Source organism: Lethenteron reissneri, chromosome 13 (assembly GCF_015708825.2).
Source record: "Lethenteron reissneri isolate LAM-NWPU_2019-01 chromosome 13, ASM1570882v1, whole genome shotgun sequence".
Lineage (NCBI taxonomy): Eukaryota > Metazoa > Chordata > Hyperoartia > Petromyzontiformes > Petromyzontidae > Lethenteron > Lethenteron reissneri.
Genome location: NC_083791.1, coordinates 4,547,318 through 4,558,196, shown reverse-complemented (window position 1 = coordinate 4,558,196; position 10,879 = coordinate 4,547,318). Strand labels below are relative to the sequence as shown.

The window sequence follows — 10,879 nt, the reverse complement described above, 5'->3', positions numbered from 1 at the left end:
TAATGCAAGGTGGTTAACAGTACGTGACAAATGAAGAGAAATGTATGTCGCCGGAGGTGAGTTTTCATACACTAGTGCTGATGTCTGCCGCAAATTAGTCGTATAACCTGCAGCCAGCACTTTAACTTGAAGGCGAGAGGGGAATTGTGGAAATGTGCCTAAAAGCACAATGATGCACAGTCAATTAGGTTAAATTCCATCACACGGTGCCAATGATTGGGAAATTGACTGTCACTTACGGTAAAAACCAGCCTTGTTCATAATTTGGCAATTATCCACACGGACAAAAAAATTGCATTTCGTAATTAAATATGCACTGTGTATGAATATGAATGTGTGGACCAGACGCACAAAAAAGCAAGGTACCTTTGATGGATGTAAAACAAAATACCGAAGCAATTAAATTATAATTGGTTACACAAGCAAAATGTTCAAAAGTTAGCTTTCGGTAAAGTGAATTTTGCTGGCAATGTTCACCGCCCTCTCTCCTCACAATTAGAGCCCTGACCACCACCACCACCAGCAGCGGCGTGGCCCCAACCTCACCCATCCCTTCTCTGCTGTACTCGGGGTTTTCTCAACGTAACACAACCACAGGGCGCCAGTGCCTCAAGAATTCTGGTCGGCTGAAACACTTCAGGAGGATGCTGCTATTTTCGTCTTCAAAAAAAATACTTGTATCATTTGGAAATCAAGCTGCTTGTTTATTTTTTCGTATTTACTGGGTTGCGTATTTTGGCCACCTCACATTAATACAACTCTTAAAAATCTAGATTTACTTTTTTGTCATTTACCCTCCCCCTCACACCCCCTCAGTGTTATCCCAATCGTGCTCTTGGCTTTATTTCACGAGAATAAAGGGCCGTCCATAAATGACGTCACGCGATTTTGGACAATTTCTGACCCCCCCCTATCCCCTCGTCACACATCGTCACAAATGTCTGACCCCCCCCCCCCAGGTGCGTGACGTCATTTATGGACGGCCCCTAAGTATTATTGGGGATCTCCCGCAATGTGCAACCTTTCACGTTGCAAAATGGCCCAAGCGAGTGGATATCCGAGATCCCCTTCAAGTGACCTCATGTGCCACACACAGTTCACAGTAGAACGGCAGCGCTCGCTCTGCATATGAGAGTAATGTTCATTGTATGACGGTAACATCGATATTTAATTATAAGAGCTAGAATTTAGCCAAATTTGTGCAGAACCAAGTTTAACGTGATCGTGTTTTTTGTGCAGTCACTTCACTGCACTTCAGAGTGGTGCAAATCCCAGTTCTCTGGTCTTCGAGTTATCCTTTCCATCTCCCATCATCCACAACTCTTAAATTCAACTCGTGGCAGGCCTGTAACAATGCACAGCTATTCACGTTATGAGAAGCGGCACGCTTATCGTCTCACATTTGTAGCAGGTATGTGTGTATCGTTTATTCAATCAAGCGAATTCTGTCGGCTAATTAAACTATGATGAATAATGCAAATGTAGGTCTGTTGAACTTCTTTCGCACCGTACGTAGACAAACGTGCTAATCGGGCGGTGCCGGGGAATGACGACATTTTATTAACACAATGTATATCGATTCCCACATTTAAATTCTATACACTAGCTCAAAAGACCTCATGTCTTCTGGGTCATCCTGTGGATAGATTGGTTACTTCCAAATTAATGTGAAATTTCCACCAGGACTCAAAGCTGCCCCACACTTGCTTTAACTTCCAGCCAATTTGATTTAGGCTTTGTTTAATGTTTTAATAACCATGCTTTAAACCCCAAAAAAAGAACCTCCACATATTTTGCATTGTTTTCAAATTTCTAACCACGGCTTAATTTCAGCCAGATCTGTCCCTGGGCTGAGTTCCAGAAAAGTCTCCCCCCCACCTCACCTCCTCCCAACAGTGGCATCCACGGGATTGGTGGGGATGGGGGGCAGAAAATATTCGTAGAGAAACGATGCCCTGCTCGCAACCACAGATTCCGCTCGTCGTTACAGGACGCAGGCACACTTTGGAGGTTTGGCAGTAATTAGTAAAATAAATTAATCAAGATTACAAATTAAAAAAGCACACACAGGAAGGAAACAGACATTTCTTAATCGTGGCATTTATTTTTTCTTTAAACCACATGACTTTGTAGGCTTGTAAATCCAACTTTCATTATTATAATTTTTTTTATTCCATTACATTTTCAATCATTTCAACTTCGCAAAGCCACTTTTTGTGGGAAGAAGGTGGTATCAACATTCAAAGGTGTACACTTGATCATGTCATCCACGATATAGGAAATCGCAAGAAATGCATTCATTGCCAAAAACTAAAAACCAGTGAACACATTCTCCCAACAAAATAAAGGCTCCGGATTTTCAGGTGTCACTTTATTTTAAAAAAATCAGGAGTAAACACGTTTGGCTATTCACTCTGCACGGTGAATATTGCAAGCAAAATATTATCAGAAAGTATGCAGTGTGTGTGTGTGTATATATATATGTTTACACCCCAACTTGTACTTTGAAAGTTGATTCGCTTGGTTTTTGTTCCCATGTGCCACCATAAGAAGCCGATAAAGTTTTCCGGAAAAAACTAAAACCATTTGCTCATACCTCGGTCAAAAGGCAGCCATGTGACTGACAGTGATGATGAATGACGTGAGAGACTCATTACCATATTAACGCGGGGCCTCGCACCCAATTTTGGCCCGAAAGCAATTCCACTGTTCACTCGTCGGCAACTCTCTTCCGACCGAAGATTCAGAATCGCGTCCGATTCTTCGCGATGACAAAAGCCGAGACTTAATTATGGGGGGCAAGCGCACGGAATAACGTTTTCGGAGGGCAATGTACAGCGATTATCTGTCGGCGTCAAGCGATAAGCCAGTGTAATCCTGAAAATGAGATGCGCCCCACACTGGATATGCACACATGCCACAAGCCAATTTTTATACGAAAAAAAAATCTTTCTTTGAAACTTGTTTGAGTTTCATTTTTCACCATCTTGTAATCCCCCCACCACCTGTGCGTGGCGGTTTGGGAGGTTGCACGTTTTTTTTTCGTTCTATTTTCCTTATGCGTAGTATTATCAATGCAGACCTCTGTGAAAGCCTGTCATTGTATCCTTTACCAGCTTGCTATCTCCACCGCAGGAGTTGGGGGGGACGATGCTCACGTCTGCTTAAAATTAACCAGGTTCGCCTTCCCTTCGCTACCTTACAAAAACACCTACGGTAATTCACCCCGACTAAGATTCAAATTTCAACAGTTCATGACTAACGCGGTGTGCTGCTTCGTAGTGACGACTCCTTCTGCTGCTGCTGCTGCTGCGGATATGTGCGCTCGCAAGCAGGAAATCCACTTTTCATTCATTTATTCACCCATTATGTTTTGTATGTCCTCTCCAACGCCTCCAGCGCTCTCATCGTATATTTATGTAAAAATAAGTAACGGCAGGAAAAAGAATCAATGACAAAAAACAAATACAATGAGAACATATTTATACTTCCCCTTCATCGCTCTTCCAAGCTAACATTGTTTTTTTTTTAAACACATACATTAAAAAAACCCGAGTTGATTAAAGGCTGATATGGAACGCAGCACCACTTTGTGACTTTAAACATCATGGTCAGGAGACCTCATGCTAAGCCACTCACTAGACATAGTGATGCAGACTTGTGGCTCCGTTCCAGCCGATGATGAAGAAGGCATTGCCGTTCTAATTTGGCGTTATATAAATACGAAGGAACGTCCCTCAGGCTCGAGAGTGATTGAAGTTTAGCAACGGCTCAGTGTTTGAAGTGGCCATCTAAAATTAATTTCCTCCAGGCTACCCATTTTGGACTAACGGCAAAATAAAATCGGATTTTTTCCCCCTCGACCAACCTGACTTGCAGCTATGTTCAATAATTTACAAGCCCATGCAAGATTGGTTATGTTGCAGAGCTGAATTCGTTTACATTTTTGCGTCGAACGCACATTATGAACGAGACAGCAACTTTTCGTTGTCTTGGCAATGTCAAAAAATGCCCCCAAAACTCGTTTTGATCAAAGCGAGTGGCCTTACATTCGGTCTCCCAAAAACGAAGCATCAAGCCACTTTCTGAGAGAGTGGGGTTCGTGTTCCCCACAGCGCGTGGATGCTGTCTCAACCCGGCAAGGAGAATCACACATCGCACTCGGCTGCGTCAGATGTGCCCACATATGCCTACGCTCAAGTGATGGTGTGCGCCAACGTGCTTATGCCACGCACACCCCTCCCCTGCTCTGTGCTCGTAGAGACACAATGCTCCATTGAGGGACGGTGGTAGCTATTCCATACTGGACTTTGTCGCCTGTCCCCAAACCGAGCAGAAATAATACCCGGACGCTAAAGTGTGCACGGACTCGCCCGTGTGAGAGACTTGCAACAGCGACAACTTTCCACGCAACGCAAATGTAACGGAGCTTCAACGCAAAACAAAAAAAAAACTCTTTAATCGGAAAAGCTTTTGTGTTCAACGCATTCATACAAAAAAAGCATAGCAAATTTCAGCTCGGTTAGTGCTTTGGCCTTGCTTTAACAAATGCCACTTTAAACTCCCCACACGCGTCTAATGCAGCAGCCTCATATGCAATTCTCTGATACGCATCATCCACAAGCGCTCAACTCCCACTATGGCCCGCTTCGTGGGGCATGAGCATTTCATCATAACGGGTCACCACCCGGGGGGCTCGGCTCCGAAACTCGTTGCTGCGATGCTATAAACGGAACTCTCTAAATGATATTCCCGCGAGCACTTTGCCCGTCAGGTGAGCGTAGGCACCGGAGCGTGCCGTCCCTTTGCTCCGGAGTGTAAAATCGTGGGTTCTATCTCAGGCGAGGGGAGAGAGGAGGGGAGAGGGGGGGTGGGGGGCCGCGGTGCCGGCCAACGCGGTTAATCTGACCCGCTGGGCTGCGACACCGAACAAGCCTTTCAAATAAAGAGCACAGCGCGAGAAGTTACATTTACGAAAGCACCACACCGATGAGAGAGCATGACTCGCGCGATGCTGAACACCTGCAGACTACGACGCCTGTGGTGGTGGGGGGACGAGAGGGGGGGACGAGAGGGGGGGACGAGGGGGGGGGGGGACGAGAGGGGGGGACGAGGGGGGGGGGCACGTACATTGGTTCTGCGAAGCAGGTGATGTGCACGTGGTGCGTTTCGTCCGCCGTTCACTCTGTGTACGTGTCTTTTGTTTTTAAATCCTTTATATTAAGTTCGCTTGCTTGATTGCTTGCGTGCTTGCTTAGGACCGTGCAAATCTTTCGGTCGTTTTTTAACCCACTTCCCGTGATCCAATCGATCTGACATTTTGCACACAGACTCGTTGTGCGTGACAATAAATTTTCGTGAAATTTTTTTCCCAAAATTTTACACTGTTTAGGGAATTTTTTTTAAATATTTAATTACCAATTGCTTAATGGTGGCAGACAATCATCTGACCCATAGGTGGCAGCCATCTCAAGCCAGAGGACGAGAGGACTCTAGCCGCCACGCATATAAAATATTTATAGTGAAAAACTTTGTTTTTACGGGTTAATTTTTTAACTACATTCGGTCTTCACCGGAGCGCAATCAAAGTACAACTCCAGCAGGCACGGAGCTCCGAACGCCACTCGGAAATTAATAATGCAAGGGTGTTGAAAACGACGTTTTGTCACTCTTTTTCGTGCAAAACACCCAACGCGTATGAGGGGTTAGCAGCCAATGGAGATTAAACGCAGATATCGATGGGACCTTTTTGTCAGTATCAATACGATGAAAAAGAGGACTAGCCGTCACCCTGGCTGTCAGATTTCACCGAATCTGGCAGGAACGAATCACTCGCAATCTGTGACTCGCATTCCTCGTTGCTGTGTAGTAGGTTTGAATGATAATTGTGTAATGCATCTAGAAAAGCCGCCAATGAGATAGGGCAACGCCCATTCCTCTTTTCATCGTAAAAACACGAGTTTGGCCGTGGAGTTGGAAGGACGTCCGTGCCTGTAAGGGCAAATCTTTTCAGACTCTGGAGTCAGAGTCCAGAATGACTTGCGATGTTCCAGAAACGTCCTTAAGTTCGGTTTCAGATACGACTTGTCGCAACTCCAAGAACGTGAGGGGGAGATGCGACTTTTTTTGGGGGGGGCAGTCGTGAAGTGAACATCGCAGCTTGCCGGACCGTATTACAAATGGCAAGAGTAAACGTCCTGCACTCCGATCTTCAGTGCAGCAGACATGGGGGGGGGGGGGAGGCGTGAAAACGGCGCAAAAGGCATGTACGATGAACGACACGCACGGGCATGCGGCACTCGGCTTTCGCGGAACCGGCCGGGTGGACAAATGTGGGTTGCGGAATCGATAAAGAGCTGTACCTGAGACCGGCACAACAGCGCGCACGCACACACGCACGCACGCACACACACGCGCACACACACGCGCGCACACGCATACACACACACACGCGCACACACACACGCACACTCTCTCACACACGCACAGACACACGCACAGATGCACAGGCACACACACACCCGCAGACACACACTCTCACAGACACACACACACACTCTAACGCACATAGACACACCACACTCTCACCCCCGCATGATTTGAAGGTAACACGTTAACTACTCGATCGAGTGATCACTCTACCCCTGATTAAGAACTCAAAACAAAAACAAAAACTGTCATGCGGCAAACATTGGCTATTTCCACCTGCGTCCAAAACGAGAAAATAAAACGATACACTTGCTTAAAACTTATAAAACGGTTAAAGCTAGCGAAGGCTTATAGATTATTCTGCTAACAGAAAATATCAGCAAGTGACCACGGCTTGGAATTTCCCATGTGAAGTACACAGCACGGTGCAAACCAACGTTTAAATATAAAATGTTCAATATATACACCTATTTATACAGATTTTGCTTCCAAATTAAAACGATTCAATAGAGGGCTAGTTTCGTGACGCACAGTCACCTGATGCGAATTGGATTTTAGGAGTTAAAAAAAAAGCCAAAACTATTCGGACGTGGAATGCAACTGGAATCTACAACACTTGGATCAATATCGTCCCTCTGGTCTACCCAGTGTAAAATTAACTTGCGATAGTCTCCTAAGGGCGCCAATGGCACCACACGACACGAACTGCGGATTTTCACCTAACCTGGCAGTAACGTATCACTCACACCTGTGACTCGCCATTCAGCGTTGCTTTGAAGCCGGTGGAATGATAACACGATGTAACACGGTTTTTGTTCCTGGGTAGTAAGTGTTATTTTCTAATTGCTTATGCCTCAAAAGTATAAACTTTGCTTTGTGACCAGGACCTTACGTGAAGGAATGAAACAAATGCACACCACGTTTTCTCATTGAAAATAGGTAAATTGCTAAATATCACTGTCCTGGTCACAAAAGCAAAGTTTGTGGGGAATAATAGCCATTTTCTGTACTTTTGAGGCATAAGAAATTATGAAATAACACAATCCAGGAATAAAAAATGTATATTTTAATTTCTCAATTATAATCGAGTCATTTATCCCGAAGAGCCCCCACTATGTTTCAAGGCTTCTCTTTTTAAGGTTCCTGAATTTGGACATTCGTCCAACACCGTAAACGGAGCATATGTCGCGTGCGTAAAATAAAACAAACGCACGCACTCAAAAGGTTCACGCGCACGTTTTCACAACCCACTTGCCTGGACTCTCATCTCCTGGCCACCTCGCCGTCCAGAATGTTTGGAAGCTTCACGAATCTACGCAACGAGCCAACCTCTGCCTCCGAAGTGCTGCCGCGCCACCGTGCCCGACTCGTGCCACCGCACGCGGCCATCAACCCACCACCCGATATGTACGGCAGACGCCATGGAGGTATCAGATGACAATACATAAATGCGTATCTCTACCCCGCTGAGCCACCCTTTGTTAGGGTTCATCTGTACAAAATCAGTTGGGCGGGCGGGTGGGGGGGGGGTGTACAAAACCTTTTAGATAACCGTATCAATTTCTTGGGAATGCCATTTATTTATTTCCTTTGCAGAGACAGCCAAAAAGAAAAGCCACCACTTGAAACGCGGCTCGCCGATTTTCTCAAAAGAATCCTCTCGGTGCGCGTGTGCACGCACGTCTGCAAGGTGCCTCCAGGCCATCAGATTTCCTGTGAGAGTGGCGTGCGGGGTTCATTGCGCGGATCACTCGAAATCGTGCTGCGGTGGTGGTGGCGGTGGCGGTGGGGGTCACTAAAGGCGTTCAATTGCGAGCAGCTTAATCTCTTCTCGAGCGTGGGTGAGGGATGCAAGTCTAATCTGGTGTGGGGGTGGAGAAGGGGGGGGGGGGGGTTCACCACCTGTGTTAAAGGCTATCGCATTTTTTTTTACTCCTCACCAATTGTCTCATTGTCACGTGGCGCAGTGTGGCCAACACAGCTTGACAAGGGAGGGATATGCCGGTTTCCTGCCTGTGCTCTCCACTCCAATTGCCTCCATTGGTCACACCTAGCATGGAGCAATTGCAATCCACTGGGGCGGTGTGATGGATTATTCCGTTACTTGCCGGATTCGTAGTACATTTAGTACAATGCCACATGACTCACGCCACCCCGTTCCATGAGGTAGCCAACTGGTGCGTAATCGTGTGCCGTGGGGCGTGGAGTGAGTGGCTTCGTTTCAAATGCCGTTACGCACAAATGTCCATTGTCTGCCGGTCTCTTTTCCCGCGTGTCCATTGGACCGCGAATTCGAGCTGGCACTCGGCTCATCCGTTTTGAACAGCACACGGCTCTCGGGAGGCAAGGTGGCTTCCATTCCATCCACAGGCTGGGTTTGTTTTCACTGGATCAGAAAGAAAATAGGTCTCCTGCGTTTGACTTTATCGCGCGTTTTTAGATGCGCTTATGCGGCCCTCTGGAACGCTCTTCCTTCCGATATTAGGAAGCCGCTGGAGCTACGCAGTTTGAAATCATCTAGATTGAAAACATAACTTTGTCAGAACTGCTTTCTGTGTTTAGTTTGTAGTCCTTCACCCCACACCTCCGATTAGCACGGTTGGATAGGTATGGTGCGAAAGAAGTTCAACGTACAAACATACAAACCCGCCAGGCGATCAAACCCACTGTGTTGCGTATTCCGCTGCGAGGAGGTGTTGATGGAATTATATTTTCATTTCAACCGTTCGCCCAGAGGGAATCTACAGCACGAAGGAGAATTTAGCCGTTCATCAGCTGTTGTACTTCCGCTATCGGCAGGGGAGAGTGCCGCGTGAATAACGGCAGCAATGCCGTTATTATTGCGGAGGTGGTGAGGTTAAAGAACGAAGAGGGCTTATGGGGCAGGTGGGTGTTTGGGATTGCGACCGCTTCATGAAAAGTGGAGATAAATTTTATTTTAGCGGCTTCTCTCGAGCATTTAGCCTGGGTCACCGCGCTGTTGCAGAGACCGTATCTCACAATCAAAGAGAGGATCCCTAGGTGAAATCCAGCTCAGGTTCAACAAAGTTCATCGTCCCAAAGTAGCTGATTAAAATAAAGGGTGGAAGTTCCACCACCGGCTGGGGACCACAAATGGAAAATGAGCGGCGGTCCGCACTCGTTATGGGGCCACAAAATGTGTTCATATACCGATAGGAAATTTGCCTCTGTGAGTCACGACCAAGGGCAATTGACTTTAAAGCACTGGAGCTTGTGAGAGATTTTAACTGCACCTACAAGGTGTGGTGACTTACTGCCAGGTTAGCCCGACTCCAACCCTACATCACCTGATCTCTTAAAGAGCCACATAACCAGCACGATTGCATGTACACTTTCACCAGCAAGCAGTACTTGTTGTATTATTACAGTAGCGCACCGATACATAAACTCATTAAAAAAATGAAAAACATCCCTTCACCAAGCGACGCATCCGTTAAGAACCCCAAACTCTATCGTGTACTTACGTTGCTAAAACTTTTAAACAGACACCCCCCCCCCCAACGGTATTCGCACAAAACACAATTGCTTTGGTAGCAATCTTGATTAACATGGTAGTTTTCTACACAACTTATAATACAGAAAAAAAAACATCGACAATTTTTTTTTATATTAAGCTTCAAAAAAATTATTCTAAGTTTTTTTTGTCATTTTCGTTTTTTTTTCTTTTTTTTCACGGGTCAGGATGGGTTGGGGAGAGGTAAAAGTTAAGGTGTGTTCATCCGTGATCTGTGAAGTGAACAGAGAAAGAAAAAAATAGTTAAATATTATTGAGACACTGCCATCGTTTCACGATACAATTAGTGTGCTAATACGCCCTTAGCCTCTGCACGTTCAGATGCCAAGTTTTACCTCGGCAAGAGAAGTCTTGTTCCTTTAATTAGCGATGAATTCCGCAAAACTTTTGCCGTTTAATTTCTGTTATGATCTCCCAAAAAAAACTTCAAAAGCAGTACACGTGTGCCAAGAATCATAGCTGTATTAAAGTCTCATTTTAATAGCACACGCTTAACAGAAACACGTACGGCGGCTCGTACAAAACGCGATTATGGAAGTTGCTTTCAACTAATCTAGCAATCCCAGATTGTCCACAAGTGCTTGAATAGATATTACGCGTTTAACAAGCAATACAATTGGCGATTATTGTAGCAATAAAGGCTACGGTGATTCTTTTTTGATGTCTTTGAATAAAGCTTTTTATGGCCGAGCGTGTGGAATTCATGCTTGAAAATAAAGCGAAGCCGTTACAATCCAATTCCGAATCTCTTTGTCCAAAGTTAAAAGGCGCCAACCCTGCAATTTACTTGATCACAGACTCTACTCAAGTGAGCTCCAAGCTAGCCACTCACCACGGGTATTTATTCAACTATTCCATGCCAGTTAGATGTCTGGGGAGCGGTGGGATTACCCACATTTGACGCCACCGCACCTA

General features: G+C 45.7%; 1 protein-coding gene across 2 annotated transcripts in view; it reads right to left on the bottom strand.

The window, feature by feature from the left end:
- Window positions 1-2,084: 2,084 nt before the first annotated feature.
- Window positions 2,085-10,879, bottom strand: part of LOC133342013 (CD166 antigen-like) — a 77,331-nt gene continuing 68,536 nt past the window's right edge. For both annotated transcript variants that reach the window (XM_061550880.1, XM_061550879.1), the window contains one exon: window positions 2,085-10,176. The gene's annotated coding sequence lies outside the window, so the exon portion shown is untranslated. The remainder of the gene's footprint in view (window positions 10,177-10,879) is intronic.